This window comes from Anthonomus grandis, chromosome 6 (genome assembly GCF_022605725.1).
Source record: "Anthonomus grandis grandis chromosome 6, icAntGran1.3, whole genome shotgun sequence".
Lineage (NCBI taxonomy): Eukaryota > Metazoa > Arthropoda > Insecta > Coleoptera > Curculionidae > Anthonomus > Anthonomus grandis.
The window spans coordinates 8,838,520-8,851,707 of record NC_065551.1 but is presented as its reverse complement, the minus strand read 5'-3'; positions in this window follow the sequence as shown (position 1 = coordinate 8,851,707).

Sequence of the window (13,188 nt, the reverse complement as noted above, 5' to 3'; positions counted from 1 at the left end):
TATAAGATTTTGTAATTTCTATATTTTGTTCCATACAGCTGCAGTTATAGAGAGTCATTAAACAATATCACAGTAGCTCAAATGTAATAACACTAAGGAATCGCATAATAGAGTTTTAAGTTTTTATTGAAAATATGATGATGTTCATGATCGATAAAAAAGCTTAAGTTCTTGGTAAATATTTTTATTTTCTAATTTTATTATACTAATTGAAATTATTTAAAAAATTAGTTTATGATTAGATTTACCGAACAGTATATTAACGATTTTGTAGGATTATATATAATGATTACAAGTTAAATAAGAGTGGACCAAGTATGAACTTCTGCGGAACATCGCTCATAATAGAACTAAACCTAGACAAATTTGCATTGCAAGAAATTTGCTAGACTTTTATTTTTGAGTAGTTTAGATAATAGTTATACAGCACTATTTGCTACACCAACATAAATAACACTAAATAGCTAATAAAACTAGTTGAGGGAGTTAAACGTTTAATATCTAAAACAACTAGTAAGATTAGCTTTTCCTTATCTCACTGATCCAAAATATCATCTGTGATACTCGAGAGATCCGTACTGCAACAATGACTTTTTTTACACTCAGACTAAGTCAAAAGAATTATTTCTTTTTTTAAGAAAAGATATTCACTTAATTAATTGTATAGTATCTTTTCTCGCATTTTTTAAAGTGTAGGTAAAATACCGACAGGAAGTAGTTGCGTGATATTTTCAATAGAACTACTTTTTGGTGGTGATATAATTAGCGTTTTCTGCCATATTTTTCACAAATACACTTCTGTAATGAAACAATTAATAATATATGTTAAGTATGGTAGGATACAAAATTAGATGCATAGAATTTTCCGCAAGAATGGGTACTAAATTGAAAAATGTGTATTAATTATTTTAATATTTGCTATGTTTTCTCATATACCATTATTTTTATTACAGCTTATGTTTCATTTTTTAATATGGGTCTAAAGATCTTAGGGTTTTGTTATTAAACTTATAGGAAAAAACATTTTCCTTTCTATTCTGGTACTTGTAGTAAAAATATGTCCAAAACTTTTACAGTTCTCTAAAGAGAATCTTTCTTTTTTTCTTTTTATAATTTGCAAATGCCTAATTTGTCTTTTTTTCACAGCTGTAAAAGCATCAGTAAACCAGTAATGTGATGTTTCATATAGCGTACATGTAAGCCTAACAAGATATTAATATTTTCACTTATGAAAGCTAGCTTACTATTCATATCATTTATGTCATATATATTCTTAATAAGGTATGTAAATAAAAGTATAATTTGTTGTAGTATTTATTTATTTATTTTTTAATCTCAGTGGTACTAATAATATATTAGTCGATAAATCAAACAACACAGCCGAAAAAACTTCACTTTATTAAGGGTGGCGAGTTACTGCAGAAAGTAGTAGCTAAATGGATGTTGTTTATCCTCGTACCTCTTCTATTTCGATAGTATCTAATATAAATTAAAAGTTGGCTGAACAAGCAATTTGCGTTTTTTGACTTGAAGGTTTTTAGGTTTTCAACCAGCTTACCTCATTTTTGCAGGTATCAAGAAAAATTACTTTAAGTCTTGCTATACTTAAAAATATATTATAAACCTGGAAGAGAGATACGTATGATAGCTTTAGTGTCAAACAATTTTAAAAACTATATTAGATTTTAAGAAGATGAGGTACAAATAAACGAGATAAACTTCGCTATTAAATTGTGATCTACATTTATTTCAGATAGAAAAATTGTAAGGTATATTTTATGGTTTTCAAGTAATTCTTTCATGATTTAAATCATCTATTAAAAATATAGTTGACATCTGGATGCTAAAGCTGACTGCTGCAACAAACTGTCTAAGTGTCTTGGATGATCAAAATATATAGATAATGTATCTAGAACTGTAAAAAATTAAAAGCAATTATAATGTTGTATAACAAATTTTGAGAAGTCATAAGAAAACTGATGAAGAGAATGTACCGCCTGATGCCTCTTATAGGGATATCTTTAAAATTTTTGGAGCTAAAAAATAAAACTAATTAAGTCATACTGCAATTAAATTTTCTTGATAACTTTTTAAATCCTCGGTACTATGGCGCCATTTTATCATATCTTATCAAAATTTGCTTAAAAACTGTGTTCTTATTTAAGAAAACTAACCTTTAAGTTTAAGTAGCCTCTAATCAACTAGAACGTTATTGTAATGATATTTACACATCTTTTTTAAGGTCAGTTGCAGATCCATATTTTTCAAAAGCTGGTATTAAGTCATTATTTTTTCGTCCCTTATAGTGGATTGGACGACAATAGCAACTTTTTAACCACGATTAACTTAAACTAATGTACAAGACATGGAAAAAAATATTTTTAATAATATTGAATTAATTACGAATATTACTGCTGGTATGGAATAAAAGGAAGCGTAGATATCACTTTAAAATCAATAATCGCATATGATATTAACCTAAACAATTTTTGCAAGTTGTGATGATTAATATTATAGAAAAGTAATAATTTTATTGGCAAGTAACTAATGCAACAGTATAGAAATTTTTACTTAGTCCATAAACCGAATTATATTATTAAGAATTATGTTAATATATCTCAGGAAAAGATGTACAGTTTAAAAAGAGGAATCATTTCATAGTTCAGTCCTGCTCGTAAATTTTATATTCCTGGCATAGCACACCTAGTATAAAACAATGTCAGCTAACGATAGATTGCATGCAAAATTTTGGCAACCAATATACTTTTTTCCCTTTATTTATCGATAAATTCCCAAAGCCATCATACTTTTCTATTTGCGGTTTTATTCTTTTTTGAAAATTCATTACCAATTTAATAGTGTTCTATTTTCCGTCGAGGTAGCAATTTTAATGTTTTCTTTTATTTTCTTTTCAAATCAAAACGAAGCCACACCCGCTTGTATGCGATCAAATGATATATTACTGATGTGAGTTTCGAAAGTAACTTTAATAATAAAAATACATATATAAAAAAAATTGAACGACATAATTATTTTAGCTAAAATTCTTCTTTATAAAAAAGTCTTATTAAGGCCTATATTTTGTATTTAAGGCCGTGGCCGTAAATAAAAAAAACTCCTAGCCTAGCAGTGACAAAGAGTAATGATGGTTAGAAAGACGCAGTCGCACCAATTTCCTGCTAATTCAATGTCTTTCAATCCGAAGATATGGCGTGATTGATCGCGGCTAAAACCACGCCTTCTGACGGCTCTTTTCGCACGAATTGCTACGAATTAATTTTCAACCCTCGCCTATTTTGGCACTTTGCTTGATCGTTTTAGAGTTAGGAGATCGACATCGATATCAATTTGATCTAGAATTTTAAATTTCTTTTAAGTGATATCAGTCTGAAACAACATTTGCCAGTCGCAAAATTTTATTATACATTAACTTATCGGTCATATAAAAAAATTTTTTATTGTACTTCACTTAAAAAAAAAACATATTAAAAAAATTTAAAAAAAAATGCTACTAAGGATGCTTAGGATATTTATGATTGAACATAGAAAGTAGGTACTAAAGAAGCAAAATTCATAAATAACGTCATAATTAAATTATGTTACTTAAAACTAAAATAGTTATTTATGTACTAAGTTCATAAAATGATCCTTTTTTTATGAATGGGAAATTTACCACAATTCCCATGAATAAAGAAGGGAATTTTACACACGTGTAACATATAAAAAAATTTTAACTACCGAAGAAATAATAAAAAAAAAGAAAAATACCAAATAACTTAACGTACTTGTGCGTAAGAAAACGTCAAAAAAATGTTGAACAAATTATAAATTAAATGTTAAATTACTTTTTTAAGCACTATTGCTTAAAAAAGTAATTTGACCGTAAAAAGTGTAACATTATAGACCATGGGAAATTTGTAAAGTGAGTACTTTACGCACGATAGTAGAAAAATACATTTAAACTTAATTTTTAGATTCGAATTAAAAATGATAATCAGAAATAAATTCAAGTTGCCATAATTTAATTAATATGCAAATATTCGATAATTAATTGACCCAATACGTTATTGTGAATTTTTTTTTTTTTTAGAAAAAATAAAAAGTAGATTTACTACTAATAAAAGTAGATTTTAAATAAAAACGGGTGTTAATATTTATTATATTTTAGAATTAAACTATGTGAGTATAAAATTATCGCGAGGAGGTACGCAATGCAACATTCTTTGTCTATTCTTTATCCAGGATGGTGAAATGCAGGAACTAAAAAGCATCATCTAGGACTTGCTGAAGGAACTTGGAAATGTAAAATATAGGAGGATCGAGAGCAGAATAGAATCATGCTTTGTACAATAATTTAGTACAAAGAAAAACACTAAAATACAGGGTGTCCCATGTGGCTCATGTGGGAAATCTCTCGGATCCAGGTAGAACATCGAAAAATAATACCGAACGTTCCTATAAAAAAAATTCCTACAGGCCTTCTTTACGAAGATACAGCCTCCTAAAGGACGCTGCTGGAAATTGGTTTTTGATAAATTACTTTTAAACTACCTGGTAGAACTTAATAAAAATTTTAGGTGATGAATACTATTAGGGACCTCTTAAAATGACATCCTTAAAATACATTTACCTTGTTTATTTTACCAGGGGCGGACTAGGTTGTACACTTTAATGCGTATGTTTTTAACACCCTGTATGTTAAAGTCTAAAAAAAATAAATTTGGATACCTTGAACCCTAGGCTAAAAAAAAGGTACTCTTGTTCATTATCGATAAAACGAACCGTTTTGGAAAAAAAAAATAATAAACAAGCCAATGTTTTTTTTTATTTTTTTTAAATGAGATAAGTACGCCAGTTATTTAAAGACCAGAAAATTTCGATGTAAGTCATTTAATTTAAAAAAAATACATGTTGATAAAAATACAGTGGTGTCCTAAAAAATACTTTTACAAAATAATTCTTATTTATTACAAGTTTATTTCTTTTTTGTTATTCTTAAGATAAAAACTAAACATAGAAAAACTAAAAAAAATAATGTAAACCAATTGTATTGTACCTGACTTATTTATCGGAATTTTTGCATTTTTGAACGCATTATTGTTACAAACGTTGTTATACTCCAAATTTAACAAATACCTATCATTTAAACCTAATCTTTGTCAACATATTCATCCTTTATTTGATAATATTTTTTTAATTTTTATAGTTTTTGGTAACTTTTAATTTAAATTACGTCAAAATATGGAGTTTACTTTTATTAAGTATGCAGATATGCATCTTATGTATGGTCTGGCGTCTTGCAATGCATTGGAAGCAAAAAGATTGTACGAAGAAAGATTTCCCAATCGCATTATTCCGGATCAGAAAACATTTTAACGTGTTGATCAACGTCTAAGGGAAACTGATAAGTTTCTGTTTTCTACTTAATGAGGTAATACTATTTAATTTCCTTAATGCAATTTTAGGATGTTTTGAAAAAAAAAAGAATAATCGTGGTCGGAGGAGAACAGCACATACAGTGCAATTGGAAGAACATATTTTAGACGCTGACACTCCTACAACCAGTACTCGAAAATTAGCCGCTCAGCTTCATTTGTCCAAAACAATTGTACATATAGTACTTCAAGAACAACTGTTGTACCCATATCACTTACAAAAAGTGCATGAACTACTGCCCAGAGATTTTGCTCCTAGAATACACTTCGCAAACTGGCTGTTAGATCAGCAGCGAAATAACCCTAACTTTATCAGCACGATTCTTTTTACGGATGAAGCAGGGTTTACCAAAAATGGAATTGAAAACTTACATAACTCGCATGTATGGGCTGATGAAAATCCCCGTGATACTGTTATTTCTCATCATCAACGTCAATTCCAATCAATAAATATCTGGGCAGGAATTATTGGCAATTTTTTGATTGGGCTATTTGAACTGCCACCACGTTTAAACGGAGAACTTTATTTGGAGTTCCTCCAGAAAAATCTTTCATTGTGATAATATAAAAAACAATCTTGGGTTATTGTGGCGAGTGCAGCAGTCCTCTAATCGTCGTGCTCGCAAACTTGTTAAAGTTCACGGAGCCCACGTCGAATCTACTTATGAAGTTTTTAATAATTAATTGTTTATTGCTTGTATTGAAGAATTTAACTTTTGTTTACATATTTGGTTTTTGGCATTTTTTTGTAAGTTGTTTTTTCTAATTTAAAAACATACACTCATCATAGGTTTTTTTTTAATTATTTTGTAAAAGTATTTTTGAGGACAGCACTGTATTTTTAGGAACATATACTATTTTAAACTACATGACTTACATCGAAATTTCTCTGTTCTTTAAATAACTAGCGTACTTCTTTATCTCATTTAAAAAAAAAATAAACATTGGCTCGTTTATTATTTTTTTCTCCAAAACGGTTCATTTTATCGATAATGAACAAGAGTACCTTTTTTTTAGCCTAGGGTTCAAGGTATCCAAATTTATTTTTTTTAGACTTTAACATACAGGGTGTTAAAAATATACGCATTAAAGTTTACAACCTAGTCTGCTCCTGATAAAGTAAACAAGGTAAATGTATTATAGGGATGTCATTTTAAGACGTCCCTAATAGTGTTCATCACCTAAAATCATCGATTCTTAGCACGTTTTCAAAATTTCTTTTATCACTTTTCTGAATTTTTAAGATTCTTTTTTCTGTTTGTATAAAAGGCGTCGTTTTGCTTTTTTTTGGCTATTTTGTTTCATTTTTCCCATTTATATTTTTTTTGAAAACCATTATAAATAACGTTATATTAAAACCGTATAATATTAAATGAATTACTTTTTAAATTTGATGATGGTATTGAACGACAAAAACTAACGAGATAACGTTAGTTATATTAGTGATAAACTGAAAACATCAATAACAATGTTTTTAGTCTAGCCTATTTGAAGATTACTGTTGAATATGTGGAGACTAAAATAGTAAATCTGAAACAATTTGATTCAAAAATAATATCCTTAAGAATTTACTATAAAAGGAAAACTTCAAACTGTCGGCTCTACATGAAATTTGTATTGTGGCAGACAGTAGTTAACAGGGGGAGTACCTCTTATAAAGTAAGGGACAACTTAAGTTTAATAAACTCTTAAGGAAGATTGAAGATAATGTTTACATGTTAAATTTTATAAAAAGAACCTTGATTTGGTAGAAAATTATTAGACATATGCATCAGCCAATGGATTGAGAACTGGGACCAAAATAATGCGCGAAAAGTACTAATATTTACTATTTGTATTTAGGTATAAATAGTCAATAGATAAAAAAAATAAACTAGAAGATGAAATTTAATGTTGAAATTTATTATTGAAGCACACTTGTTTATGATTTATAATTTTATAATCGAGTTAACGTCACAGTTCACGCATTTAAAGTTATAATAATTTCACTAGTGTATAGGCGGACTATGAATTAATTTTATGTAATCTTTATTTCATATTTAGGTTGTAGAATAAATTTTAAGTAGAAATTATTACTAGATGTATCTAACACTAATTTAATTATTAAATATTTCTTAACCCTTTAAAAAAAATAATTTTTTAATTAGTTTTAAGAAATTCTGTTTTAAATAATTTATATAATTTGATAGCGTATGATACCAATTTTCATGCCTGGTTTAAATCTAATTTTTTATTTATAAAGATTTATAAAATATATAAGTAGTATATGAATCTGCGACTAAAGGTCGCAACCTGATACAACAATAATTAAGAAGTAGTTTATCAATATTCATTATTAGATTGCAGGATAATAGATTACAAGTCTATAAACAAGAGTTTCTCATGTACTAATTATGAGTAAACTTGCAAAATCCTTGATTTTTTGAATTTTTAACCATGTATCTCAAAAAAAACTTCTTCAGGCTAAAAGAATTGAAATTCTTTATCCCAGATACATTTAAAAAAAATTTACTTTTAAAATTATTTAAAGAGTCAATGATTTTGGAAAAGGTTCTTAGCTTGCCGCTTAGGGCCCGAGACATTTGTATAACTTTTAATACTAAAATATTTTAAAGATGTTGTTCTAAACAAATCATTATTAGCAAGATTTTGGACACTTAAATATTAAAAAGTCTTAAAAATTAAAATTCATAAGTATTTCCCTAAACATGAAATGAAAATTAAAGTATGATTAAAAGGTTAACGAAAGTATAAGATAAAGGGGAATATGTAAAATAATATAGTATGTATGGTAAATAAAATACGTTTTATGATATACCATCTATGGGATATTCGTCAGCAGAAGATGTTGTAGATATTATTCGTTAGCCCGGGGAAACCCGACTAGAATTTTCATTTATCATTAAACTAAACTCTTTTTACTGGATCGTTTTTTATCAGCCAATGACTTTGTTAGGAATGTACAAATTTTATATTAATGCATGACAATGCTATAATACACATGTACAGCAGGAAAGCAACTTTCTGGAAAATCTTCGAGTTATAGTCCGGCCTGCTAAATAATCCGATTTAAATCGCATTAAGCATACCTTCGTTTGTTGATGCATATGCTTCAACGAACAAAGGTATGCTATGGTATGTAGGTATGTAGAACCATATGCTTCAACGATTTCGATTCTTTTGCACCAGAAATAATTTTAAGATCAAAATTAGTTGTTTTAAGCTCATAAACAGTTCTAGACTACAATTCCAAAAAAAGATTTGCATTATTTATTAAAAAAAGTTTTAAAATGGAGAAATCATAAATATACGCAAATGCCATATTTCATATTAAAGTTTTTTTTATAAAAATAGGTGTTGAAATTTTTGATAAATTTGGAATGATAATAATTCCTTTCAATAAATCTTCATATATTTTCTTAATATTTAAGGGACTAGCCAAATATTCTATGAACATTCAAAATAATTATACGTGTTTTGATATGCATTAAACATTATATGACTACAGTGTTTAATTTCAAAACCAACCACCAATAATTTCTTACAAAAAAAACTCGTCCATCAAGATATGCAGGGGGACGTTTAATTATATTTTTGACAAAGTTCCTCCTCACCTCCAGCTAACCTCACTTTGATATGTCAAATAAGAACCCCCCCGTATTGTGACACGTGACATATTATAAGCAGCGTTAAAATGTCTATTCAACAGTGTAAAAAAAATTAAATAGGTTGACATATCAGCGAATAGGGAGCTCAAATGTCTGGTAATGAATATTTTATCGACATCATACTCTGGTATGTTAAATGGCTATCCTATAGTGTAATACATCTTTTAAAGAACATACAATCTAGCACAACGGTGTATAAAAATGTAAATATATAGACCTATAAACAGTAAGGGCCTAAAAAGGTGTTTAAAAAATTAATAAATTAATCTAGAAATCTTGAACTGATTTAAGTAAGAAAAGAAGAATTGATTTTATTAAGTGCTCTGTTATTTCCAAGAGAATAATAAAGTCCGTTTTGAAATTCCTTACGAACATGGGCAAGTGTTTGTTCGCTAATATATCTACATTCGCGAGTAATTCGATCCTTTTAATCATTAATTTTTTCAGGTGGGGTCTTATAAACTTTGCTTTGTAAATATCCCCAAAGGAAAAAATCTAATGCTGTTAGGTCTGGCAACCGTGCGGGCCATTAAATTGCACCACGCCTGCCAATCTACCGTCCTGAAAACTGTTAAGCCGCTCTTAAACTGTCAAAGCATAGTGCGGGGAGCATTGACCTGTTGGAAATACCAACATTTTTGTTTTTGCGGATACCGTAAAAATTATTAATAATAATTTAAATTATTCGCACTTCTACATTTTTAACTGAACATCAGTATGACAATTTTAACAATAATAATCAACTGGTTTTTAAAAGTGTTGAAAAAAATGTTAAAAAACTAGTTACTGCGGAGTTTTTTTTGTACCTATTTACTGTAAAAAATACTAGTAAATATATACGTCAAATACTATACTGCAAAAAACTTTTGAAAGAATTTCAAAATAACATTAGTTATCTTTTCGCAAATAATAGATGTATATTTGAAAAAATATATTTGGACAATCAATAAACTATTTATTACCATACATTTTTACTGGTAATCAGCTTCTTTTCCAAGAAGTTATTAAGGGTAGTTTGTTTTTAAATAAAACTATTTATACCTGTCGAATTACGAATAGTTCCATGCGAATATTTAAATATGGGTAAACTATAATAAACTATACATTTCCTCCCAAAAATATTCAGACTTAGATAATTAATACGTTTTCATAGGTAATGAGCAAACTCAAATCGATTTGTAAACTTTTACGATATTTGATTTTATGTTTGGCAAACTAAAAATGAAACAGAAAATAAAGAACTCCAATGTGCTGTTATTTTTCGGTCAAGCAGTCAGTCTTTTTGTGATTTTTGTAAAGGAATTTGACATTTTTATTATTTCTAAGTCTGCTCCGAGATTTAGTTTTAGCAGTGAGTTAGGGTATGTGCAAGAATAATACTGTAAGTGGAGGTCTGGGTCGAAAGAAGAAGAAATTTCAGAATAATTAATTATAAATATATTTATTTATTCTACTTTGTTTTTAAGAGTTGCTTGATGCAATGCTTAAGATAGAATAAACACTTTATTTTATAGCACTAGGTTATTATTTATTTGATTGTTATTATTTATAAATATTTGCATTACCTTTTCAAAAAGTTGTTTTATACATATTTGTTGATGTTGATTGTATGAATTATAATTTTTTTTTAATATTAAAATAAAAAATCCTTAAAATATTTTATTTCAATATTTATTTAATATTTTGATGCGGTAGTGTATTTTAGTAATTACTTACCTTAATAAACTATTAATTACACTATTGAAAGTTAAATGAAACAGAATTATAATGCATGGAAGTATTTATCATATCCTTAAGCGTATGTGTATTTGCACTAAAATTAATTTTGAAAATATACAAAAAAAGGTCTATTAAACAACAGTTGCTAGTTATAAGTTGCTAAAAACTTAAAATGATTAAAAGTCATATATTTCTAACAACGATATGTATTTTTTTTGGTTAGTCAATTTAGGTATTGTGTTGACTAAATCTTCTATATGAAAGATTTAATCTCGATGATAATAAAATATTTCTGACTCTAGACACCCCGTATCTTTACGAATATCTTATTTCGACAATATAAATCTCATTTCCTTGTTTGACCAAAATCTCCCCAAAGCCCTGACCAATCCCCGACCCCACATCGTATTTTTCATAATTCCCTTTCTATTCCCGCGAAATCGAATAATTCACCGCGAATCGTCCGGCTTGCCCAATAAAATAAATAGAAAATCCAATAAAATAAACGAAACAAGCAGACGGTCGGACCCAGAGCGATTGTATTCTGACGTGACAATTGACTGGCGAATTGTGGCCTTTAGGTCGTCTTTTATTTCGGATTCTTTTTCCCGCATTTGCGAGGCTTACGTTCGCACAAATTTTATTGACTTTCGAAATTGTATTGGGATTTGCATCCTTTATTTGATTTGTCGAAGTTTCAGAGAATCTATGTGTTCTGGATATAATAGATATACATTTTTATAAATGATTGAGACTCAATATGCATTGGAAATATAAAAATTGTCAATGATATTACAAAATTAAATGGATATTTATTTTATATTATGAAAAGCACCTTTGTTAATTATATTTTAAATACAAAACATATATTGCTTATAAATAAATCAAGTCAAATATATAATCGTTTATATATATGTACCGAGAACGAAAAAACTTCTAGTATACAGTGAACGAAAAAGGAAACCAAAAGGCAAAAGAAGAGATAATTTAATTTAAAACGAAATGAGTAGCCTGATTGAAACGTTAGTTGTGAGTGTTCCTCGCACCTTGAGCAGATTTATTTGACAGGTTACATGTTTATTACGAGTGTACGTTCATTATCCCGAGAGTCGAACCTCTCCGGCCGATTATACCGCGAGAACCATTTTACCATGCTCTTTTTTTGACAACTTGTTCAAAGGTAATTGCTTTCTGATATATGGGTTTTCTCGGGCGGTACCAGGATGCTATATTATGAGGGAGGACTAGCAGTTCATTTATTTAGCAAACAGCGTTGAAAACATCTTTTTATAGTTTTTCATTATTGTAAGTTAATTATTATAAGAAATAAGTAGCAAATAATAACTGTTGTACTATTATAAACATCTGAAAGCTATAAGTGAAGAGTGAATACATTCGTTAATGATGGCATGGTAAAGTACTTGCATTTCCAAAGTAATTTATTCCCTATCGATTAAAAAGTTTTCTTACGAGATAACTCCGATCGAAAAGTATAACATACTTTATCAGGAAATAGGAGACACCTTGAGGAATTTAAATTACCTTATTTATTAAGGGAGTGACACAAATTGTTTGTTAAGTTTTGTATCTAATTAAGAAAATTTTATGTAATCTGGGAACCATAGTGAAGTCCAGGGTGCAAAAAGGAAAAGTATTTACCATAGACATTTTTTTGACCAAAATTTACCAAATTCATCATTAACCAAAATAATTGTGTTACAGTTTTTTTTTGTGAGCATATAATTTAACAAAGCTTCTTTAATTTGTTAAAGTCTTAGATTAGTGGCTATGAAATCAGAAGGCAAACAGAGTTTAGGCTTAAAAAAAGTAATTTCCATAGAAAAATCAAGCCTAATTTTATAGGTTTGAAAAATTATAAAATTTTGGTTTCGGTTTAAAAAATAACCATATTTATTGCAAATTTATCAGAACAGAATATAAATATTAATGGTAGGATATTTTGTTTTATAACAGTAAGTACTTTTTAGGAATAAAATTCATATTAAAGCATAATCTTGACTACGTTGATATTGTTGGTACCTTGATGTTATATAGCGAGGTTGTGCAGGTGTCTGGATTCATTCGGTTTCCTTCGACAATGTTGATCTAAAAATTAGAACAAGACTTTATTATGTATTATGTCAATAGTTTGTTGAGCAACATTTGATGCTCTTTCTTTTCATGTTATCTTATTGTAGGTAAAATGTAATGAATCTCCATGTGAATAGGATTGTAAGCAAATTAACTGTCAAACCCAAATATTGATTTTCTTCTCGAGAACTCTTCTTTAAATTTAGTTGTGTCTGGTACATACTTACAGATCTAGTTATTTGATGCAAGAATTGTCTTTATTTTCAGTAAGATTC